Source organism: Microcaecilia unicolor, chromosome 1 (assembly GCF_901765095.1).
Source record: "Microcaecilia unicolor chromosome 1, aMicUni1.1, whole genome shotgun sequence".
NCBI lineage: Eukaryota > Metazoa > Chordata > Amphibia > Gymnophiona > Siphonopidae > Microcaecilia > Microcaecilia unicolor.
Genome location: NC_044031.1, coordinates 539,700,534 through 539,719,750, shown reverse-complemented (window position 1 = coordinate 539,719,750; position 19,217 = coordinate 539,700,534). Strand labels below are relative to the sequence as shown.

The window sequence follows — 19,217 nt, the reverse complement described above, 5'->3', positions numbered from 1 at the left end:
GTGATTTTGCTTTGGCCAGGCAAAACAGTTCAACTGTGCTCAGCAAAGCATCCATTTTCTTCCTCTGAGAAGCCTCCAGAGGTAGGGGAGTTATTTCAAATGGTAGCACACTCTCTTTGCATGCAAGAGGCAGTGGGGTCAATGCCTACGTTCTCCATGCTGCCCCTCTCCACGCTAGTGCCTCCAAAGCACCGAAGCAGGACCTAGAAAGGGCTGCTAAGGCTACGCTTTTCTTGCCGGTGTGCTAGCCATTCTAGAAATGGACGATGACGTTCGGGAAGCATTTGAAATGGAAGCATGCCCTTCTTCAGTGGGTGTGTGCTGCTAAGAATAAGGGAAGAAGTGCTGGCTTATTACGTGAGAGCTGTAGGATCAAATACCTGCATTCAGACTGGCAGCCTTCTAAACGCCTCAACCTGCAATAAAGGAAAGTGAATGAAGGCCAACCGTGTACAACTATAGCTTTCTTTGACTCTTTTAGGGGTGAGACTCGTAGCTCTTTTTGGAGACCTATCCTCTGTTCTTCACTCTCCAAAGATCATTGAGCAAAAGGTCCTTAACTCCTCTGGAAGATCGCCCTCCTGCTCCTGCTCGGAGCTCTGGAAACATTGTCAAAAGTGTCATCTCTGCTATGTGTGGCAAAGGATCAGAAGGAGTAAAATGTCCAAAAGACCTTGGAAGACAAATTAGAGCCTTGTTTGGCTGACATAGGGCCTGGAAGAAGGACGTGAGACTCAAGTGGAAAAGCAGCAGGATGGTTATCTACCGAGCATCTGTTTGCCTTTAGCAGAGCAAAAGCAAGTCAGGGGAATTAGCTCAAGTGGTAGAGCGCTCGCTTAGCATGCGAGAGGTAGTGGGATCGATGCCCACATTCTCCATGCTGCTTTTACTGATACCCGTGGGACATGCTGTTGGATCTGAACCTATCTAGTCTGGTTAAAAGGCATGCACAAGCTTTGAAAGGGAGCGCTTGTCATGCTTTAAAGTCATTTTACAGATGGGGCTGCACTCATGGAATAAGGACAAAATGTGCTCTGTTAGTCCTTGAGAGAGTCTGAATAGAATCAGTGTGCACTAGTCCAGAGGAAATAGCATAAGAGGCTATGACTCATCTGGACTACCCCTTCTTTTTTTGGTTCACAACCCCTTCATCAGGGAGGGCTAGAGAGAGGGAGGGAGAGACAGAGAGAGGAGCACAGATGTCACTGCACAGCAGGCTGGTGAAAAATGGGCAGCAGGCCTCTTCTCTCTTTCCATGAAATTGGATCCAGAAAAGTGATTTTGCTTTGGCCAGGCAAAACAGTTCAACTGTGCTCAGCAAAGCATCCATTTTCTTCCTCTGAGAAGCCTCCAGAGGTAGGGGAGTTATTTCAAATGGTAGCACACTCTCTTTGCATGCAAGAGGCAGTGGGGTCAATGCCTACGTTCTCCATGCTGCCCCTCTCCACGCTAGTGCCTCCAAAGCACCGAAGCAGGACCTAGAAAGGGCTGCTAAGGCTACGCTTTTCTTGCCGGTGTGCTAGCCATTCTAGAAATGGACGATGACGTTCGGGAAGCATTTGAAATGGAAGCATGCCCTTCTTCAGTGGGTGTGTGCTGCTAAGAATAAGGGAAGAAGTGCTGGCTTATTACGTGAGAGCTGTAGGATCAAATACCTGCATTCAGACTGGCAGCCTTCTAAACGCCTCAACCTGCAATAAAGGAAAGTGAATGAAGGCCAACCGTGTACAACTATAGCTTTCTTTGACTCTTTTAGGGGTGAGACTCGTAGCTCTTTTTGGAGACCTATCCTCTGTTCTTCACTCTCCAAAGATCATTGAGCAAAAGGTCCTTAACTCCTCTGGAAGATTGCCCTCCTGCTCCTGCTCGGAGCTCTGGAAACATTGTCAAAAGTGTCATCTCTGCTATGTGTGGCAAAGGATCAGAAGGAATAAAATGTCCAAAAGACCTTGGAAGACAAATTAGAGCCTTGTTTGGCTGACATAGGGCCTGGAAGAAGGACGTGAGACTCAAGTGGAAAAGCAGCAGGATGGTTATCTACCGAGCATCTGTTTGCCTTTAGAAGAGCAAAAGCAAGTCAGGGGAATTAGCTCAAGTGGTAGAGCGCTCGCTTAGCATGCGAGAGGTAGTGGGATCGATGCCCACATTCTCCATGCTGCTTTTACTGATACCCGTGGGACATGCTGTTGGATCTGAACCTATCTAGTCTGGTTAAAAGGCATGCACAAGCCTTGAAAGGGAGCGCTTGTCATGCTTTAAAGTCATTTTACAGATGGGGCTGCACTCATGGAATAAGGACAAAATGTGCTCTGTTAGTCCTTGAGAGAGTCTGAATAGAATCAGTGTGCACTAGTGCAGAGGAAATAGCATAAGAGGCTATGACTCATCTGGACTACCCCTTCTTTTTTTGGTTCACAACCCCTTCATCAGGGAGGGCTAGAGAGAGGGAGGGAGAGACAGAGAGAGGAGCACAGATGTCACTGCACAGCAGGCTGGTGAAAAATGGGCAGCAGGCCTCTTCTCTCTTTCCATGAAATTGGATCCAGAAAAGTGATTTTGCTTTGGCCAGGCAAAACAGTTCAACTGTGCTCAGCAAAGCATCCATTTTCTTCCTCTGAGAAGCCTCCAGAGGTAGGGGAGTTATTTCAAATGGTAGCACACTCTCTTTGCATGCAAGAGGCAGTGGGGTCAATGCCTACGTTCTCCATGCTGCCCCTCTCCACGCTAGTGCCTCCAAAGCACCGAAGCAGGACCTAGAAAGGGCTGCTAAGGCTACGCTTTTCTTGCCGGTGTGCTAGCCATTCTAGAAATGGACGATGACGTTCGGGAAGCATTTGAAATGGAAGCATGCCCTTCTTCAGTGGGTGTGTGCTGCTAAGAATAAGGGAAGAAGTGCTGGCTTATTACGTGAGAGCTGTAGGATCAAATACCTGCATTCAGACTGGCAGCCTTCTAAACGCCTCAACCTGCAATAAAGGAAAGTGAATGAAGGCCAACCGTGTACAACTATAGCTTTCTTTGACTCTTTTAGGGGTGAGACTCGTAGCTCTTTTTGGAGACCTATCCTCTGTTCTTCACTCTCCAAAGATCATTGAGCAAAAGGTCCTTAACTCCTCTGGAAGATCGCCCTCCTGCTCCTGCTCGGAGCTCTGGAAACATTGTCAAAAGTGTCATCTCTGCTATGTGTGGCAAAGGATCAGAAGGAGTAAAATGTCCAAAAGACCTTGGAAGACAAATTAGAGCCTTGTTTGGCTGACATAGGGCCTGGAAGAAGGACGTGAGACTCAAGTGGAAAAGCAGCAGGATGGTTATCTACCGAGCATCTGTTTGCCTTTAGAAGAGCAAAAGCAAGTCAGGGGAATTAGCTCAAGTGGTAGAGCGCTCGCTTAGCATGCGAGAGGTAGTGGGATCGATGCCCACATTCTCCATGCTGCTTTTACTGATACCCGTGGGACATGCTGTTGGATCTGAACCTATCTAGTCTGGTTAAAAGGCATGCACAAGCCTTGAAAGGGAGCGCTTGTCATGCTTTAAAGTCATTTTACAGATGGGGCTGCACTCATGGAATAAGGACAAAATGTGCTCTGTTAGTCCTTGAGAGAGTCTGAATAGAATCAGTGTGCACTAGTGCAGAGGAAATAGCATAAGAGGCTATGACTCATCTGGACTACCCCTTCTTTTTTTGGTTCACAACCCCTTCATCAGGGAGGGCTAGAGAGAGGGAGGGAGAGACAGAGAGAGGAGCACAGATGTCACTGCACAGCAGGCTGGTGAAAAATGGGCAGCAGGCCTCTTCTCTCTTTCCATGAAATTGGATCCAGAAAAGTGATTTTGCTTTGGCCAGGCAAAACAGTTCAACTGTGCTCAGCAAAGCATCCATTTTCTTCCTCTGAGAAGCCTCCAGAGGTAGGGGAGTTATTTCAAATGGTAGCACACTCTCTTTGCATGCAAGAGGCAGTGGGGTCAATGCCTACGTTCTCCATGCTGCCCCTCTCCACGCTAGTGCCTCCAAAGCACCGAAGCAGGACCTAGAAAGGGCTGCTAAGGCTACGCTTTTCTTGCCGGTGTGCTAGCCATTCTAGAAATGGACGATGACGTTCGGGAAGCATTTGAAATGGAAGCATGCCCTTCTTCAGTGGGTGTGTGCTGCTAAGAATAAGGGAAGAAGTGCTGGCTTATTACGTGAGAGCTGTAGGATCAAATACCTGCATTCAGACTGGCAGCCTTCTAAACGCCTCAACCTGCAATAAAGGAAAGTGAATGAAGGCCAACCGTGTACAACTATAGCTTTCTTTGACTCTTTTAGGGGTGAGACTCGTAGCTCTTTTTGGAGACCTATCCTCTGTTCTTCACTCTCCAAAGATCATTGAGCAAAAGGTCCTTAACTCCTCTGGAAGATCGCCCTCCTGCTCCTGCTCGGAGCTCTGGAAACATTGTCAAAAGTGTCATCTCTGCTATGTGTGGCAAAGGATCAGAAGGAGTAAAATGTCCAAAAGACCTTGGAAGACAAATTAGAGCCTTGTTTGGCTGACATAGGGCCTGGAAGAAGGACGTGAGACTCAAGTGGAAAAGCAGCAGGATGGTTATCTACCGAGCATCTGTTTGCCTTTAGAAGAGCAAAAGCAAGTCAGGGGAATTAGCTCAAGTGGTAGAGCGCTCGCTTAGCATGCGAGAGGTAGTGGGATCGATGCCCACATTCTCCATGCTGCTTTTACTGATACCCGTGGGACATGCTGTTGGATCTGAACCTATCTAGTCTGGTTAAAAGGCATGCACAAGCCTTGAAAGGGAGCGCTTGTCATGCTTTAAAGTCATTTTACAGATGGGGCTGCACTCATGGAATAAGGACAAAATGTGCTCTGTTAGTCCTTGAGAGAGTCTGAATAGAATCAGTGTGCACTAGTGCAGAGGAAATAGCATAAGAGGCTATGACTCATCTGGACTACCCCTTCTTTTTTTGGTTCACAACCCCTTCATCAGGGAGGGCTAGAGAGAGGGAGGGAGAGACAGAGAGAGGAGCACAGATGTCACTGCACAGCAGGCTGGTGAAAAATGGGCAGCAGGCCTCTTCTCTCTTTCCATGAAATTGGATCCAGAAAAGTGATTTTGCTTTGGCCAGGCAAAACAGTTCAACTGTGCTCAGCAAAGCATCCATTTTCTTCCTCTGAGAAGCCTCCAGAGGTAGGGGAGTTATTTCAAATGGTAGCACACTCTCTTTGCATGCAAGAGGCAGTGGGGTCAATGCCTACGTTCTCCATGCTGCCCCTCTCCACGCTAGTGCCTCCAAAGCACCGAAGCAGGACCTAGAAAGGGCTGCTAAGGCTACGCTTTTCTTGCCGGTGTGCTAGCCATTCTAGAAATGGACGATGACGTTCGGGAAGCATTTGAAATGGAAGCATGCCCTTCTTCAGTGGGTGTGTGCTGCTAAGAATAAGGGAAGAAGTGCTGGCTTATTACGTGAGAGCTGTAGGATCAAATACCTGCATTCAGACTGGCAGCCTTCTAAACGCCTCAACCTGCAATAAAGGAAAGTGAATGAAGGCCAACCGTGTACAACTATAGCTTTCTTTGACTCTTTTAGGGGTGAGACTCGTAGCTCTTTTTGGAGACCTATCCTCTGTTCTTCACTCTCCAAAGATCATTGAGCAAAAGGTCCTTAACTCCTCTGGAAGATCGCCCTCCTGCTCCTGCTCGGAGCTCTGGAAACATTGTCAAAAGTGTCATCTCTGCTATGTGTGGCAAAGGATCAGAAGGAGTAAAATGTCCAAAAGACCTTGGAAGACAAATTAGAGCCTTGTTTGGCTGACATAGGGCCTGGAAGAAGGACGTGAGACTCAAGTGGAAAAGCAGCAGGATGGTTATCTACCGAGCATCTGTTTGCCTTTAGCAGAGCAAAAGCAAGTCAGGGGAATTAGCTCAAGTGGTAGAGCGCTTGCTTAGCATGCGAGAGGTAGTGGGATCGATGCCCACATTCTCCATGCTGCTTTTACTGATACCCGTGGGACATGCTGTTGGATCTGAACCTATCTAGTCTGGTTAAAAGGCATGCACAAGCCTTGAAAGGGAGCGCTTGTCATGCTTTAAAGTCATTTTACAGATGGGGCTGCACTCATGGAATAAGGACAAAATGTGCTCTGTTAGTCCTTGAGAGAGTCTGAATAGAATCAGTGTGCACTAGTGCAGAGGAAATAGCATAAGAGGCTATGACTCATCTGGACTACCCCTTCTTTTTTTGGTTCACAACCCCTTCATCAGGGAGGGCTAGAGAGAGGGAGGGAGAGACAGAGAGAGGAGCACAGATGTCACTGCACAGCAGGCTGGTGAAAAATGGGCAGCAGGCCTCTTCTCTCTTTCCATGAAATTGGATCCAGAAAAGTGATTTTGCTTTGGCCAGGCAAAACAGTTCAACTGTGCTCAGCAAAGCATCCATTTTCTTCCTCTGAGAAGCCTCCAGAGGTAGGGGAGTTATTTCAAATGGTAGCACACTCTCTTTGCATGCAAGAGGCAGTGGGGTCAATGCCTACGTTCTCCATGCTGCCCCTCTCCACGCTAGTGCCTCCAAAGCACCGAAGCAGGACCTAGAAAGGGCTGCTAAGGCTACGCTTTTCTTGCCGGTGTGCTAGCCATTCTAGAAATGGACGATGACGTTCGGGAAGCATTTGAAATGGAAGCATGCCCTTCTTCAGTGGGTGTGTGCTGCTAAGAATAAGGGAAGAAGTGCTGGCTTATTACGTGAGAGCTGTAGGATCAAATACCTGCATTCAGACTGGCAGCCTTCTAAACGCCTCAACCTGCAATAAAGGAAAGTGAATGAAGGCCAACCGTGTACAACTATAGCTTTCTTTGACTCTTTTAGGGGTGAGACTCGTAGCTCTTTTTGGAGACCTATCCTCTGTTCTTCACTCTCCAAAGATCATTGAGCAAAAGGTCCTTAACTCCTCTGGAAGATCGCCCTCCTGCTCCTGCTCGGAGCTCTGGAAACATTGTCAAAAGTGTCATCTCTGCTATGTGTGGCAAAGGATCAGAAGGAGTAAAATGTCCAAAAGACCTTGGAAGACAAATTAGAGCCTTGTTTGGCTGACATAGGGCCTGGAAGAAGGACGTGAGACTCAAGTGGAAAAGCAGCAGGATGGTTATCTACCGAGCATCTGTTTGCCTTTAGCAGAGCAAAAGCAAGTCAGGGGAATTAGCTCAAGTGGTAGAGCGCTTGCTTAGCATGCGAGAGGTAGTGGGATCGATGCCCACATTCTCCATGCTGCTTTTACTGATACCCGTGGGACATGCTGTTGGATCTGAACCTATCTAGTCTGGTTAAAAGGCATGCACAAGCCTTGAAAGGGAGCGCTTGTCATGCTTTAAAGTCATTTTACAGATGGGGCTGCACTCATGGAATAAGGACAAAATGTGCTCTGTTAGTCCTTGAGAGAGTCTGAATAGAATCAGTGTGCACTAGTGCAGAGGAAATAGCATAAGAGGCTATGACTCATCTGGACTACCCCTTCTTTTTTTGGTTCACAACCCCTTCATCAGGGAGGGCTAGAGAGAGGGAGGGAGAGACAGAGAGAGGAGCACAGATGTCACTGCACAGCAGGCTGGTGAAAAATGGGCAGCAGGCCTCTTCTCTCTTTCCATGAAATTGGATCCAGAAAAGTGATTTTGCTTTGGCCAGGCAAAACAGTTCAACTGTGCTCAGCAAAGCATCCATTTTCTTCCTCTGAGAAGCCTCCAGAGGTAGGGGAGTTATTTCAAATGGTAGCACACTCTCTTTGCATGCAAGAGGCAGTGGGGTCAATGCCTACGTTCTCCATGCTGCCCCTCTCCACGCTAGTGCCTCCAAAGCACCGAAGCAGGACCTAGAAAGGGCTGCTAAGGCTACGCTTTTCTTGCCGGTGTGCTAGCCATTCTAGAAATGGACGATGACGTTCGGGAAGCATTTGAAATGGAAGCATGCCCTTCTTCAGTGGGTGTGTGCTGCTAAGAATAAGGGAAGAAGTGCTGGCTTATTACGTGAGAGCTGTAGGATCAAATACCTGCATTCAGACTGGCAGCCTTCTAAACGCCTCAACCTGCAATAAAGGAAAGTGAATGAAGGCCAACCGTGTACAACTATAGCTTTCTTTGACTCTTTTAGGGGTGAGACTCGTAGCTCTTTTTGGAGACCTATCCTCTGTTCTTCACTCTCCAAAGATCATTGAGCAAAAGGTCCTTAACTCCTCTGGAAGATCGCCCTCCTGCTCCTGCTCGGAGCTCTGGAAACATTGTCAAAAGTGTCATCTCTGCTATGTGTGGCAAAGGATCAGAAGGAGTAAAATGTCCAAAAGACCTTGGAAGACAAATTAGAGCCTTGTTTGGCTGACATAGGGCCTGGAAGAAGGACGTGAGACTCAAGTGGAAAAGCAGCAGGATGGTTATCTACCGAGCATCTGTTTGCCTTTAGAAGAGCAAAAGCAAGTCAGGGGAATTAGCTCAAGTGGTAGAGCGCTCGCTTAGCATGCGAGAGGTAGTGGGATCGATGCCCACATTCTCCATGCTGCTTTTACTGATACCCGTGGGACATGCTGTTGGATCTGAACCTATCTAGTCTGGTTAAAAGGCATGCACAAGCCTTGAAAGGGAGCGCTTGTCATGCTTTAAAGTCATTTTACAGATGGGGCTGCACTCATGGAATAAGGACAAAATGTGCTCTGTTAGTCCTTGAGAGAGTCTGAATAGAATCAGTGTGCACTAGTGCAGAGGAAATAGCATAAGAGGCTATGACTCATCTGGACTACCCCTTCTTTTTTTGGTTCACAACCCCTTCATCAGGGAGGGCTAGAGAGAGGGAGGGAGAGACAGAGAGAGGAGCACAGATGTCACTGCACAGCAGGCTGGTGAAAAATGGGCAGCAGGCCTCTTCTCTCTTTCCATGAAATTGGATCCAGAAAAGTGATTTTGCTTTGGCCAGGCAAAACAGTTCAACTGTGCTCAGCAAAGCATCCATTTTCTTCCTCTGAGAAGCCTCCAGAGGTAGGGGAGTTATTTCAAATGGTAGCACACTCTCTTTGCATGCAAGAGGCAGTGGGGTCAATGCCTACGTTCTCCATGCTGCCCCTCTCCACGCTAGTGCCTCCAAAGCACCGAAGCAGGACCTAGAAAGGGCTGCTAAGGCTACGCTTTTCTTGCCGGTGTGCTAGCCATTCTAGAAATGGACGATGACGTTCGGGAAGCATTTGAAATGGAAGCATGCCCTTCTTCAGTGGGTGTGTGCTGCTAAGAATAAGGGAAGAAGTGCTGGCTTATTACGTGAGAGCTGTAGGATCAAATACCTGCATTCAGACTGGCAGCCTTCTAAACGCCTCAACCTGCAATAAAGGAAAGTGAATGAAGGCCAACCGTGTACAACTATAGCTTTCTTTGACTCTTTTAGGGGTGAGACTCGTAGCTCTTTTTGGAGACCTATCCTCTGTTCTTCACTCTCCAAAGATCATTGAGCAAAAGGTCCTTAACTCCTCTGGAAGACCGCCCTCCTGCTCCTGCTCGGAGCTCTGGAAACATTGTCAAAAGTGTCATCTCTGCTATGTGTGGCAAAGGATCAGAAGGAATAAAATGTCCAAAAGACCTTGGAAGACAAATTAGAGCCTTGTTTGGCTGACATAGGGCCTGGAAGAAGGACGTGAGACTCAAGTGGAAAAGCAGCAGGATGGTTATCTACCGAGCATCTGTTTGCCTTTAGAAGAGCAAAAGCAAGTCAGGGGAATTAGCTCAAGTGGTAGAGCGCTCGCTTAGCATGCGAGAGGTAGTGGGATCGATGCCCACATTCTCCATGCTGCTTTTACTGATACCCGTGGGACATGCTGTTGGATCTGAACCTATCTAGTCTGGTTAAAAGGCATGCACAAGCCTTGAAAGGGAGCGCTTGTCATGCTTTAAAGTCATTTTACAGATGGGGCTGCACTCATGGAATAAGGACAAAATGTGCTCTGTTAGTCCTTGAGAGAGTCTGAATAGAATCAGTGTGCACTAGTGCAGAGGAAATAGCATAAGAGGCTATGACTCATCTGGACTACCCCTTCTTTTTTTGGTTCACAACCCCTTCATCAGGGAGGGCTAGAGAGAGGGAGGGAGAGACAGAGAGAGGAGCACAGATGTCACTGCACAGCAGGCTGGTGAAAAATGGGCAGCAGGCCTCTTCTCTCTTTCCATGAAATTGGATCCAGAAAAGTGATTTTGCTTTGGCCAGGCAAAACAGTTCAACTGTGCTCAGCAAAGCATCCATTTTCTTCCTCTGAGAAGCCTCCAGAGGTAGGGGAGTTATTTCAAATGGTAGCACACTCTCTTTGCATGCAAGAGGCAGTGGGGTCAATGCCTACGTTCTCCATGCTGCCCCTCTCCACGCTAGTGCCTCCAAAGCACCGAAGCAGGACCTAGAAAGGGCTGCTAAGGCTACGCTTTTCTTGCCGGTGTGCTAGCCATTCTAGAAATGGACGATGACGTTCGGGAAGCATTTGAAATGGAAGCATGCCCTTCTTCAGTGGGTGTGTGCTGCTAAGAATAAGGGAAGAAGTGCTGGCTTATTACGTGAGAGCTGTAGGATCAAATACCTGCATTCAGACTGGCAGCCTTCTAAACGCCTCAACCTGCAATAAAGGAAAGTGAATGAAGGCCAACCGTGTACAACTATAGCTTTCTTTGACTCTTTTAGGGGTGAGACTCGTAGCTCTTTTTGGAGACCTATCCTCTGTTCTTCACTCTCCAAAGATCATTGAGCAAAAGGTCCTTAACTCCTCTGGAAGACCGCCCTCCTGCTCCTGCTCGGAGCTCTGGAAACATTGTCAAAAGTGTCATCTCTGCTATGTGTGGCAAAGGATCAGAAGGAAGTAAAATGTCCAAAAGACCTTGGAAGACAAATTAGAGCCTTGTTTGGCTGACATAGGGCCTGGAAGAAGGACGTGAGACTCAAGTGGAAAAGCAGCAGGATGGTTATCTACCGAGCATCTGTTTGCCTTTAGAAGAGCAAAAGCAAGTCAGGGGAATTAGCTCAAGTGGTAGAGCGCTCGCTTAGCATGCGAGAGGTAGTGGGATCGATGCCCACATTCTCCATGCTGCTTTTACTGATACCCGTGGGACATGCTGTTGGATCTGAACCTATCTAGTCTGGTTAAAAGGCATGCACAAGCCTTGAAAGGGAGCGCTTGTCATGCTTTAAAGTCATTTTACAGATGGGGCTGCACTCATGGAATAAGGACAAAATGTGCTCTGTTAGTCCTTGAGAGAGTCTGAATAGAATCAGTGTGCACTAGTCCAGAGGAAATAGCATAAGAGGCTATGACTCATCTGGACTACCCCTTCTTTTTTTGGTTCACAACCCCTTCATCAGGGAGGGCTAGAGAGAGGGAGGGAGAGACAGAGAGAGGAGCACAGATGTCACTGCACAGCAGGCTGGTGAAAAATGGGCAGCAGGCCTCTTCTCTCTTTCCATGAAATTGGATCCAGAAAAGTGATTTTGCTTTGGCCAGGCAAAACAGTTCAACTGTGCTCAGCAAAGCATCCATTTTCTTCCTCTGAGAAGCCTCCAGAGGTAGGGGAGTTATTTCAAATGGTAGCACACTCTCTTTGCATGCAAGAGGCAGTGGGGTCAATGCCTACGTTCTCCATGCTGCCCCTCTCCACGCTAGTGCCTCCAAAGCACCGAAGCAGGACCTAGAAAGGGCTGCTAAGGCTACGCTTTTCTTGCCGGTGTGCTAGCCATTCTAGAAATGGACGATGACGTTCGGGAAGCATTTGAAATGGAAGCATGCCCTTCTTCAGTGGGTGTGTGCTGCTAAGAATAAGGGAAGAAGTGCTGGCTTATTACGTGAGAGCTGTAGGATCAAATACCTGCATTCAGACTGGCAGCCTTCTAAACGCCTCAACCTGCAATAAAGGAAAGTGAATGAAGGCCAACCGTGTACAACTATAGCTTTCTTTGACTCTTTTAGGGGTGAGACTCGTAGCTCTTTTTGGAGACCTATCCTCTGTTCTTCACTCTCCAAAGATCATTGAGCAAAAGGTCCTTAACTCCTCTGGAAGATCGCCCTCCTGCTCCTGCTCGGAGCTCTGGAAACATTGTCAAAAGTGTCATCTCTGCTATGTGTGGCAAAGGATCAGAAGGAGTAAAATGTCCAAAAGACCTTGGAAGACAAATTAGAGCCTTGTTTGGCTGACATAGGGCCTGGAAGAAGGACGTGAGACTCAAGTGGAAAAGCAGCAGGATGGTTATCTACCGAGCATCTGTTTGCCTTTAGAAGAGCAAAAGCAAGTCAGGGGAATTAGCTCAAGTGGTAGAGCGCTCGCTTAGCATGCGAGAGGTAGTGGGATCGATGCCCACATTCTCCATGCTGCTTTTACTGATACCCGTGGGACATGCTGTTGGATCTGAACCTATCTAGTCTGGTTAAAAGGCATGCACAAGCCTTGAAAGGGAGCGCTTGTCATGCTTTAAAGTCATTTTACAGATGGGGCTGCACTCATGGAATAAGGACAAAATGTGCTCTGTTAGTCCTTGAGAGAGTCTGAATAGAATCAGTGTGCACTAGTGCAGAGGAAATAGCATAAGAGGCTATGACTCATCTGGACTACCCCTTCTTTTTTTGGTTCACAACCCCTTCATCAGGGAGGGCTAGAGAGAGGGAGGGAGAGACAGAGAGAGGAGCACAGATGTCACTGCACAGCAGGCTGGTGAAAAATGGGCAGCAGGCCTCTTCTCTCTTTCCATGAAATTGGATCCAGAAAAGTGATTTTGCTTTGGCCAGGCAAAACAGTTCAACTGTGCTCAGCAAAGCATCCATTTTCTTCCTCTGAGAAGCCTCCAGAGGTAGGGGAGTTATTTCAAATGGTAGCACACTCTCTTTGCATGCAAGAGGCAGTGGGGTCAATGCCTACGTTCTCCATGCTGCCCCTCTCCACGCTAGTGCCTCCAAAGCACCGAAGCAGGACCTAGAAAGGGCTGCTAAGGCTACGCTTTTCTTGCCGGTGTGCTAGCCATTCTAGAAATGGACGATGACGTTCGGGAAGCATTTGAAATGGAAGCATGCCCTTCTTCAGTGGGTGTGTGCTGCTAAGAATAAGGGAAGAAGTGCTGGCTTATTACGTGAGAGCTGTAGGATCAAATACCTGCATTCAGACTGGCAGCCTTCTAAACGCCTCAACCTGCAATAAAGGAAAGTGAATGAAGGCCAACCGTGTACAACTATAGCTTTCTTTGACTCTTTTAGGGGTGAGACTCGTAGCTCTTTTTGGAGACCTATCCTCTGTTCTTCACTCTCCAAAGATCATTGAGCAAAAGGTCCTTAACTCCTCTGGAAGATCGCCCTCCTGCTCCTGCTCGGAGCTCTGGAAACATTGTCAAAAGTGTCATCTCTGCTATGTGTGGCAAAGGATCAGAAGGAGTAAAATGTCCAAAAGACCTTGGAAGACAAATTAGAGCCTTGTTTGGCTGACATAGGGCCTGGAAGAAGGACGTGAGACTCAAGTGGAAAAGCAGCAGGATGGTTATCTACCGAGCATCTGTTTGCCTTTAGAAGAGCAAAAGCAAGTCAGGGGAATTAGCTCAAGTGGTAGAGCGCTCGCTTAGCATGCGAGAGGTAGTGGGATCGATGCCCACATTCTCCATGCTGCTTTTACTGATACCCGTGGGACATGCTGTTGGATCTGAACCTATCTAGTCTGGTTAAAAGGCATGCACAAGCCTTGAAAGGGAGCGCTTGTCATGCTTTAAAGTCATTTTACAGATGGGGCTGCACTCATGGAATAAGGACAAAATGTGCTCTGTTAGTCCTTGAGAGAGTCTGAATAGAATCAGTGTGCACTAGTGCAGAGGAAATAGCATAAGAGGCTATGACTCATCTGGACTACCCCTTCTTTTTTTGGTTCACAACCCCTTCATCAGGGAGGGCTAGAGAGAGGGAGGGAGAGACAGAGAGAGGAGCACAGATGTCACTGCACAGCAGGCTGGTGAAAAATGGGCAGCAGGCCTCTTCTCTCTTTCCATGAAATTGGATCCAGAAAAGTGATTTTGCTTTGGCCAGGCAAAACAGTTCAACTGTGCTCAGCAAAGCATCCATTTTCTTCCTCTGAGAAGCCTCCAGAGGTAGGGGAGTTATTTCAAATGGTAGCACACTCTCTTTGCATGCAAGAGGCAGTGGGGTCAATGCCTACGTTCTCCATGCTGCCCCTCTCCACGCTAGTGCCTCCAAAGCACCGAAGCAGGACCTAGAAAGGGCTGCTAAGGCTACGCTTTTCTTGCCGGTGTGCTAGCCATTCTAGAAATGGACGATGACGTTCGGGAAGCATTTGAAATGGAAGCATGCCCTTCTTCAGTGGGTATGTGCTGCTAAGAATAAGGGAAGAAGTGCTGGCTTATTACGTGAGAGCTGTAGGATCAAATACCTGCATTCAGACTGGCAGCCTTCTAAACGCCTCAACCTGCAATAAAGGAAAGTGAATGAAGGCCAACCGTGTACAACTATAGCTTTCTTTGACTCTTTTAGGGGTGAGACTCGTAGCTCTTTTTGGAGACCTATCCTCTGTTCTTCACTCTCCAAAGATCATTGAGCAAAAGGTCCTTAACTCCTCTGGAAGATCGCCCTCCTGCTCCTGCTCGGAGCTCTGGAAACATTGTCAAAAGTGTCATCTCTGCTATGTGTGGCAAAGGATCAGAAGGAATAAAATGTCCAAAAGACCTTGGAAGACAAATTAGAGCCTTGTTTGGCTGACATAGGGCCTGGAAGAAGGACGTGAGACTCAAGTGGAAAAGCAGCAGGATGGTTATCTACCGAGCATCTGTTTGCCTTTAGAAGAGCAAAAGCAAGTCAGGGGAATTAGCTCAAGTGGTAGAGCGCTCGCTTAGCATGCGAGAGGTAGTGGGATCGATGCCCACATTCTCCATGCTGCTTTTACTGATACCCGTGGGACATGCTGTTGGATCTGAACCTATCTAGTCTGGTTAAAAGGCATGCACAAGCCTTGAAAGGGAGCGCTTGTCATGCTTTAAAGTCATTTTACAGATGGGGCTGCACTCATGGAATAAGGACAAAATGTGCTCTGTTAGTCCTTGAGAGAGTCTGAATAGAATCAGTGTGCACTAGTGCAGAGGAAATAGCATAAGAGGCTATGACTCATCTGGACTACCCCTTCTTTTTTTGGTTCACAACCCCTTCATCAGGGAGGGCTAGAGAGAGGGAGGGAGAGACAGAGAGAGGAGCACAGATGTCACTGCACAGCAGGCTGGTGAAAAATGGGCAGCAGGCCTCTTCTCTCTTTCCATGAAATTGGATCCAGAAAAGTGATTTTGCTTTGGCCAGGCAAAACAGTTCAACTGTGCTCAGCAAAGCATCCATTTTCTTCCTCTGAGAAGCCTCCAGAGGTAGGGGAGTTATTTCAAATGGTAGCACACTCTCTTTGCATGCAAGAGGCAGTGGGGTCAATGCCTACGTTCTCCATGCTGCCCCTCTCCACGCTAGTGCCTCCAAAGCACCGAAGCAGGACCTAGAAAGGGCTGCTAAGGCTACGCTTTTCTTGCCGGTGTGCTAGCCATTCTAGAAATGGACGATGACGTTCGGGAAGCATTTGAAATGGAAGCATGCCCTTCTTCAGTGGGTGTGTGCTGCTAAGAATAAGGGAAGAAGTGCTGGCTTATTACGTGAGAGCTGTAGGATCAAATACCTGCATTCAGACTGGCAGCCTTCTAAACGCCTCAACCTGCAATAAAGGAAAGTGAATGAAGGCCAACCGTGTACAACTATAGCTTTCTTTGACTCTTTTAGGGGTGAGACTCGTAGCTCTTTTTGGAGACCTATCCTCTGTTCTTCACTCTCCAAAGATCATTGAGCAAAAGGTCCTTAACTCCTCTGGAAGATCGCCCTCCTGCTCCTGCTCGGAGCTCTGGAAACATTGTCAAAAGTGTCATCTCTGCTATGTGTGGCAAAGGATCAGAAGGAGTAAAATGTCCAAAAGACCTTGGAAGACAAATTAGAGCCTTGTTTGGCTGACATAGGGCCTGGAAGAAGGACGTGAGACTCAAGTGGAAAAGCAGCAGGATGGTTATCTACCGAGCATCTGTTTGCCTTTAGCAGAGCAAAAGCAAGTCAGGGGAATTAGCTCAAGTGGTAGAGCGCTCGCTTAGCATGCGAGAGGTAGTGGGATCGATGCCCACATTCTCCATGCTGCTTTTACTGATACCCGTGGGACATGCTGTTGGATCTGAACCTATCTAGTCTGGTTAAAAGGCATGCACAAGCCTTGAAAGGGAGCGCTTGTCATGCTTTAAAGTCATTTTACAGATGGGGCTGCACTCATGGAATAAGGACAAAATGTGCTCTGTTAGTCCTTGAGAGAGTCTGAATAGAATCAGTGTGCACTAGTGCAGAGGAAATAGCATAAGAGGCTATGACTCATCTGGACTACCCCTTCTTTTTTTGGTTCACAACCCCTTCATCAGGGAGGGCTAGAGAGAGGGAGGGAGAGACAGAGAGAGGAGCACAGATGTCACTGCACAGCAGGCTGGTGAAAAATGGGCAGCAGGCCTCTTCTCTCTTTCCATGAAATTGGATCCAGAAAAGTGATTTTGCTTTGGCCAGGCAAAACAGTTCAACTGTGCTCAGCAAAGCATCCATTTTCTTCCTCTGAGAAGCCTCCAGAGGTAGGGGAGTTATTTCAAATGGTAGCACACTCTCTTTGCATGCAAGAGGCAGTGGGGTCAATGCCTACGTTCTCCATGCTGCCCCTCTCCACGCTAGTGCCTCCAAAGCACCGAAGCAGGACCTAGAAAGGGCTGCTAAGGCTACGCTTTTCTTGCCGGTGTGCTAGCCATTCTAGAAATGGACGATGACGTTCGGGAAGCATTTGAAATGGAAGCATGCCCTTCTTCAGTGGGTGTGTGCTGCTAAGAATAAGGGAAGAAGTGCTGGCTTATTACGTGAGAGCTGTAGGATCAAATACCTGCATTCAGACTGGCAGCCTTCTAAACGCCTCAACCTGCAATAAAGGAAAGTGAATGAAGGCCAACCGTGTACAACTATAGCTTTCTTTGACTCTTTTAGGGGTGAGACTCGTAGCTCTTTTTGGAGACCTATCCTCTGTTCTTCACTCTCCAAAGATCATTGAGCAAAAGGTCCTTAACTCCTCTGGAAGATCGCCCTCCTGCTCCTGCTCGGAGCTCTGGAAACATTGTCAAAAGTGTCATCTCTGCTATGTGTGGCAAAGGATCAGAAGGAGTAAAATGTCCAAAAGACCTTGGAAGACAAATTAGAGCCTTGTTTGGCTGACATAGGGCCTGGAAGAAGGACGTGAGACTCAAGTGGAAAAGCAGCAGGATGGTTATCTACCGAGCATCTGTTTGCCTTTAGAAGAGCAAAAGCAAGTCAGGGGAATTAGCTCAAGTGGTAGAGCGCTCGCTTAGCATGCGAGAGGTAGTGGGATCGATGCCCACATTCTCCATGCTGCTTTTACTGATACCCGTGGGACATGCTGTTGGATCTGAACCTATCTAGTCTGGTTAAAAGGCATGCACAAGCCTTGAAAGGGAGCGCTTGTCATGCTTTAAAGTCATTTTACAGATGGGGCTGCACTCATGGAATAAGGACAAAATGTGCTCTGTTAGTCCTTGAGAGAGTCTGAATAGAATCAGTGTGCACTAGTGCAGAGGAAATAGCATAAGAGGCTATGACTCATCTGGACTACCCCTTCTTTTTTTGGTTCACAACCCCTTCATCAGGGAGGGCTAGAGAGAGGGAGGGAGAGACAGAGAGAGGAGCACAGATGTCACTGCACAGCAGGCTGGTGAAAAATGGGCAGCAGGCCTCTTCTCTCTTTCCATGAAATTGGATCCAGAAAAGTGATTTTGCTTTGGCCAGGCAAAACAGTTCAACTGTGCTCAGCAAAGCATCCATTTTCTTCCTCTGAGAAGCCTCCAGAGGTAGGGGAGTTATTTCAAATGGTAGCACACTCTCTTTGCATGCAAGAGGCAGTGGGGTCAATGCCTACGTTCTCCATGCTGCCCCTCTCCACGCTAGTGCCTCCAAAGCACCGAAGCAGGACCTAGAAAGGGCTGCTAAGGCTACGCTTTTCTTGCCGGTGTGCTAGCCATTCTAGAAATGGACGATGACGTTCGGGAAGCATTTGAAATGGAAGCATGCCCTTCTTCAGTGGGTGTGTGCTGCTAAGAATAAGGGAAGAAGTGCTGGCTTATTACGTGAGAGCTGTAGGATCAAATACCTGCATTCAGACTGGCAGCCTTCTAAACGCCTCAACCTGCAATAAAGGAAAGTGAATGAAGGCCAACCGTGTACAACTATAGCTTTCTTTGACTCTTTTAGGGGTGAGACTCGTAGCTCTTTTTGGAGACCTATCCTCTGTTCTTCACTCTCCAAAGATCATTGAGCAAAAGGTCCTTAACTCCTCTGGAAGATCGCCCTCCTGCTCCTGCTCGGAGCTCTGGAAACATTGTCAAAAGTGTCATCTCTGCTATGTGTGGCAAAGGATCAGAAGGAAGTAAAATGTCCAAAAGACCTTGGAAGACAAATTAGAGCCTTGTTTGGCTGACATAGGGCCTGGAAGAAGGACGTGAGACTCAAGTGGAAAAGCAGCAGGATGGTTATCTACCGAGCATCTGTTTGCCTTTAGAAGAGCAAAAGCAAGTCAGGGGAATTAGCTCAAGTGGTAGAGCGCTCGCTTAGCATGCGAGAGGTAGTGGGATCGATGCCCACATTCTCCATGCTGCTTTTACTGATACCCGTGGGACATGCTGTTGGATCTGAACCTATCTAGTCTGGTTAAAAGGCATGCACAAGCCTTGAAAGGGAGCGCTTGTCATGCTTTAAAGTCATTTTACAGATGGGGCTGCACTCATGGAATAAGGACAAAATGTGCTCTGTTAGTCCTTGAGAGAGTCTGAATAGAATCAGTGTGCACTAGTGCAGAGGAAATAGCATAAGAGGCTATGACTCATCTGGACTACCCCTTCTTTTTTTGGTTCACAACCCCTTCATCAGGGAGGGCTAGAGAGAGGGAGGGAGAGACAGAGAGAGGAGCACAGATGTCACTGCACAGCAGGCTGGTGAAAAATGGGCAGCAGGCCTCTTCTCTCTTTCCATGAAATTGGATCCAGAAAAGTGATTTTGCTTTGGCCAGGCAAAACAGTTCAACTGTGCTCAGCAAAGCATCCATTTTCTTCCTCTGAGAAGCCTCCAGAGGTAGGGGAT

General features: G+C 47.7%; 15 non-coding genes across 15 annotated transcripts; all 15 read left to right on the top strand.

Annotated features, from left to right (window-relative positions):
- Nucleotides 1–805: 805 nt before the first annotated feature.
- TRNAA-AGC lies at nt 806–878 on the top strand. The gene has a single exon. It is a non-coding gene; the product is annotated as a tRNA-Ala (tRNA).
- Nucleotides 879–2,080: 1,202 nt separating this feature from the next.
- On the top strand, nt 2,081–2,153 carry TRNAA-AGC. Its single transcript has one exon. It is a non-coding gene; the product is annotated as a tRNA-Ala (tRNA).
- Nucleotides 2,154–3,355: 1,202 nt separating this feature from the next.
- On the top strand, nt 3,356–3,428 carry TRNAA-AGC. The gene has a single exon. It is a non-coding gene; the product is annotated as a tRNA-Ala (tRNA).
- Nucleotides 3,429–4,630: 1,202 nt separating this feature from the next.
- TRNAA-AGC lies at nt 4,631–4,703 on the top strand. Its single transcript has one exon. It is a non-coding gene; the product is annotated as a tRNA-Ala (tRNA).
- Nucleotides 4,704–5,905: 1,202 nt separating this feature from the next.
- Nucleotides 5,906–5,978, top strand: TRNAA-AGC. The gene has a single exon. It is a non-coding gene; the product is annotated as a tRNA-Ala (tRNA).
- A 1,202-nt stretch (nt 5,979–7,180) lies between these two features.
- TRNAA-AGC lies at nt 7,181–7,253 on the top strand. The gene has a single exon. It is a non-coding gene; the product is annotated as a tRNA-Ala (tRNA).
- Nucleotides 7,254–8,455: 1,202 nt separating this feature from the next.
- TRNAA-AGC lies at nt 8,456–8,528 on the top strand. The gene has a single exon. It is a non-coding gene; the product is annotated as a tRNA-Ala (tRNA).
- Nucleotides 8,529–9,730: 1,202 nt separating this feature from the next.
- On the top strand, nt 9,731–9,803 carry TRNAA-AGC. Its single transcript has one exon. It is a non-coding gene; the product is annotated as a tRNA-Ala (tRNA).
- Nucleotides 9,804–11,006: 1,203 nt separating this feature from the next.
- Nucleotides 11,007–11,079, top strand: TRNAA-AGC. Its single transcript has one exon. It is a non-coding gene; the product is annotated as a tRNA-Ala (tRNA).
- A 1,202-nt stretch (nt 11,080–12,281) lies between these two features.
- Nucleotides 12,282–12,354, top strand: TRNAA-AGC. The gene has a single exon. It is a non-coding gene; the product is annotated as a tRNA-Ala (tRNA).
- Nucleotides 12,355–13,556: 1,202 nt separating this feature from the next.
- Nucleotides 13,557–13,629, top strand: TRNAA-AGC. The gene has a single exon. It is a non-coding gene; the product is annotated as a tRNA-Ala (tRNA).
- A 1,202-nt stretch (nt 13,630–14,831) lies between these two features.
- On the top strand, nt 14,832–14,904 carry TRNAA-AGC. Its single transcript has one exon. It is a non-coding gene; the product is annotated as a tRNA-Ala (tRNA).
- A 1,202-nt stretch (nt 14,905–16,106) lies between these two features.
- On the top strand, nt 16,107–16,179 carry TRNAA-AGC. Its single transcript has one exon. It is a non-coding gene; the product is annotated as a tRNA-Ala (tRNA).
- A 1,202-nt stretch (nt 16,180–17,381) lies between these two features.
- On the top strand, nt 17,382–17,454 carry TRNAA-AGC. Its single transcript has one exon. It is a non-coding gene; the product is annotated as a tRNA-Ala (tRNA).
- A 1,203-nt stretch (nt 17,455–18,657) lies between these two features.
- Nucleotides 18,658–18,730, top strand: TRNAA-AGC. Its single transcript has one exon. It is a non-coding gene; the product is annotated as a tRNA-Ala (tRNA).
- The last annotated feature ends 487 nt before the right edge of the window (nt 18,731–19,217 follow it).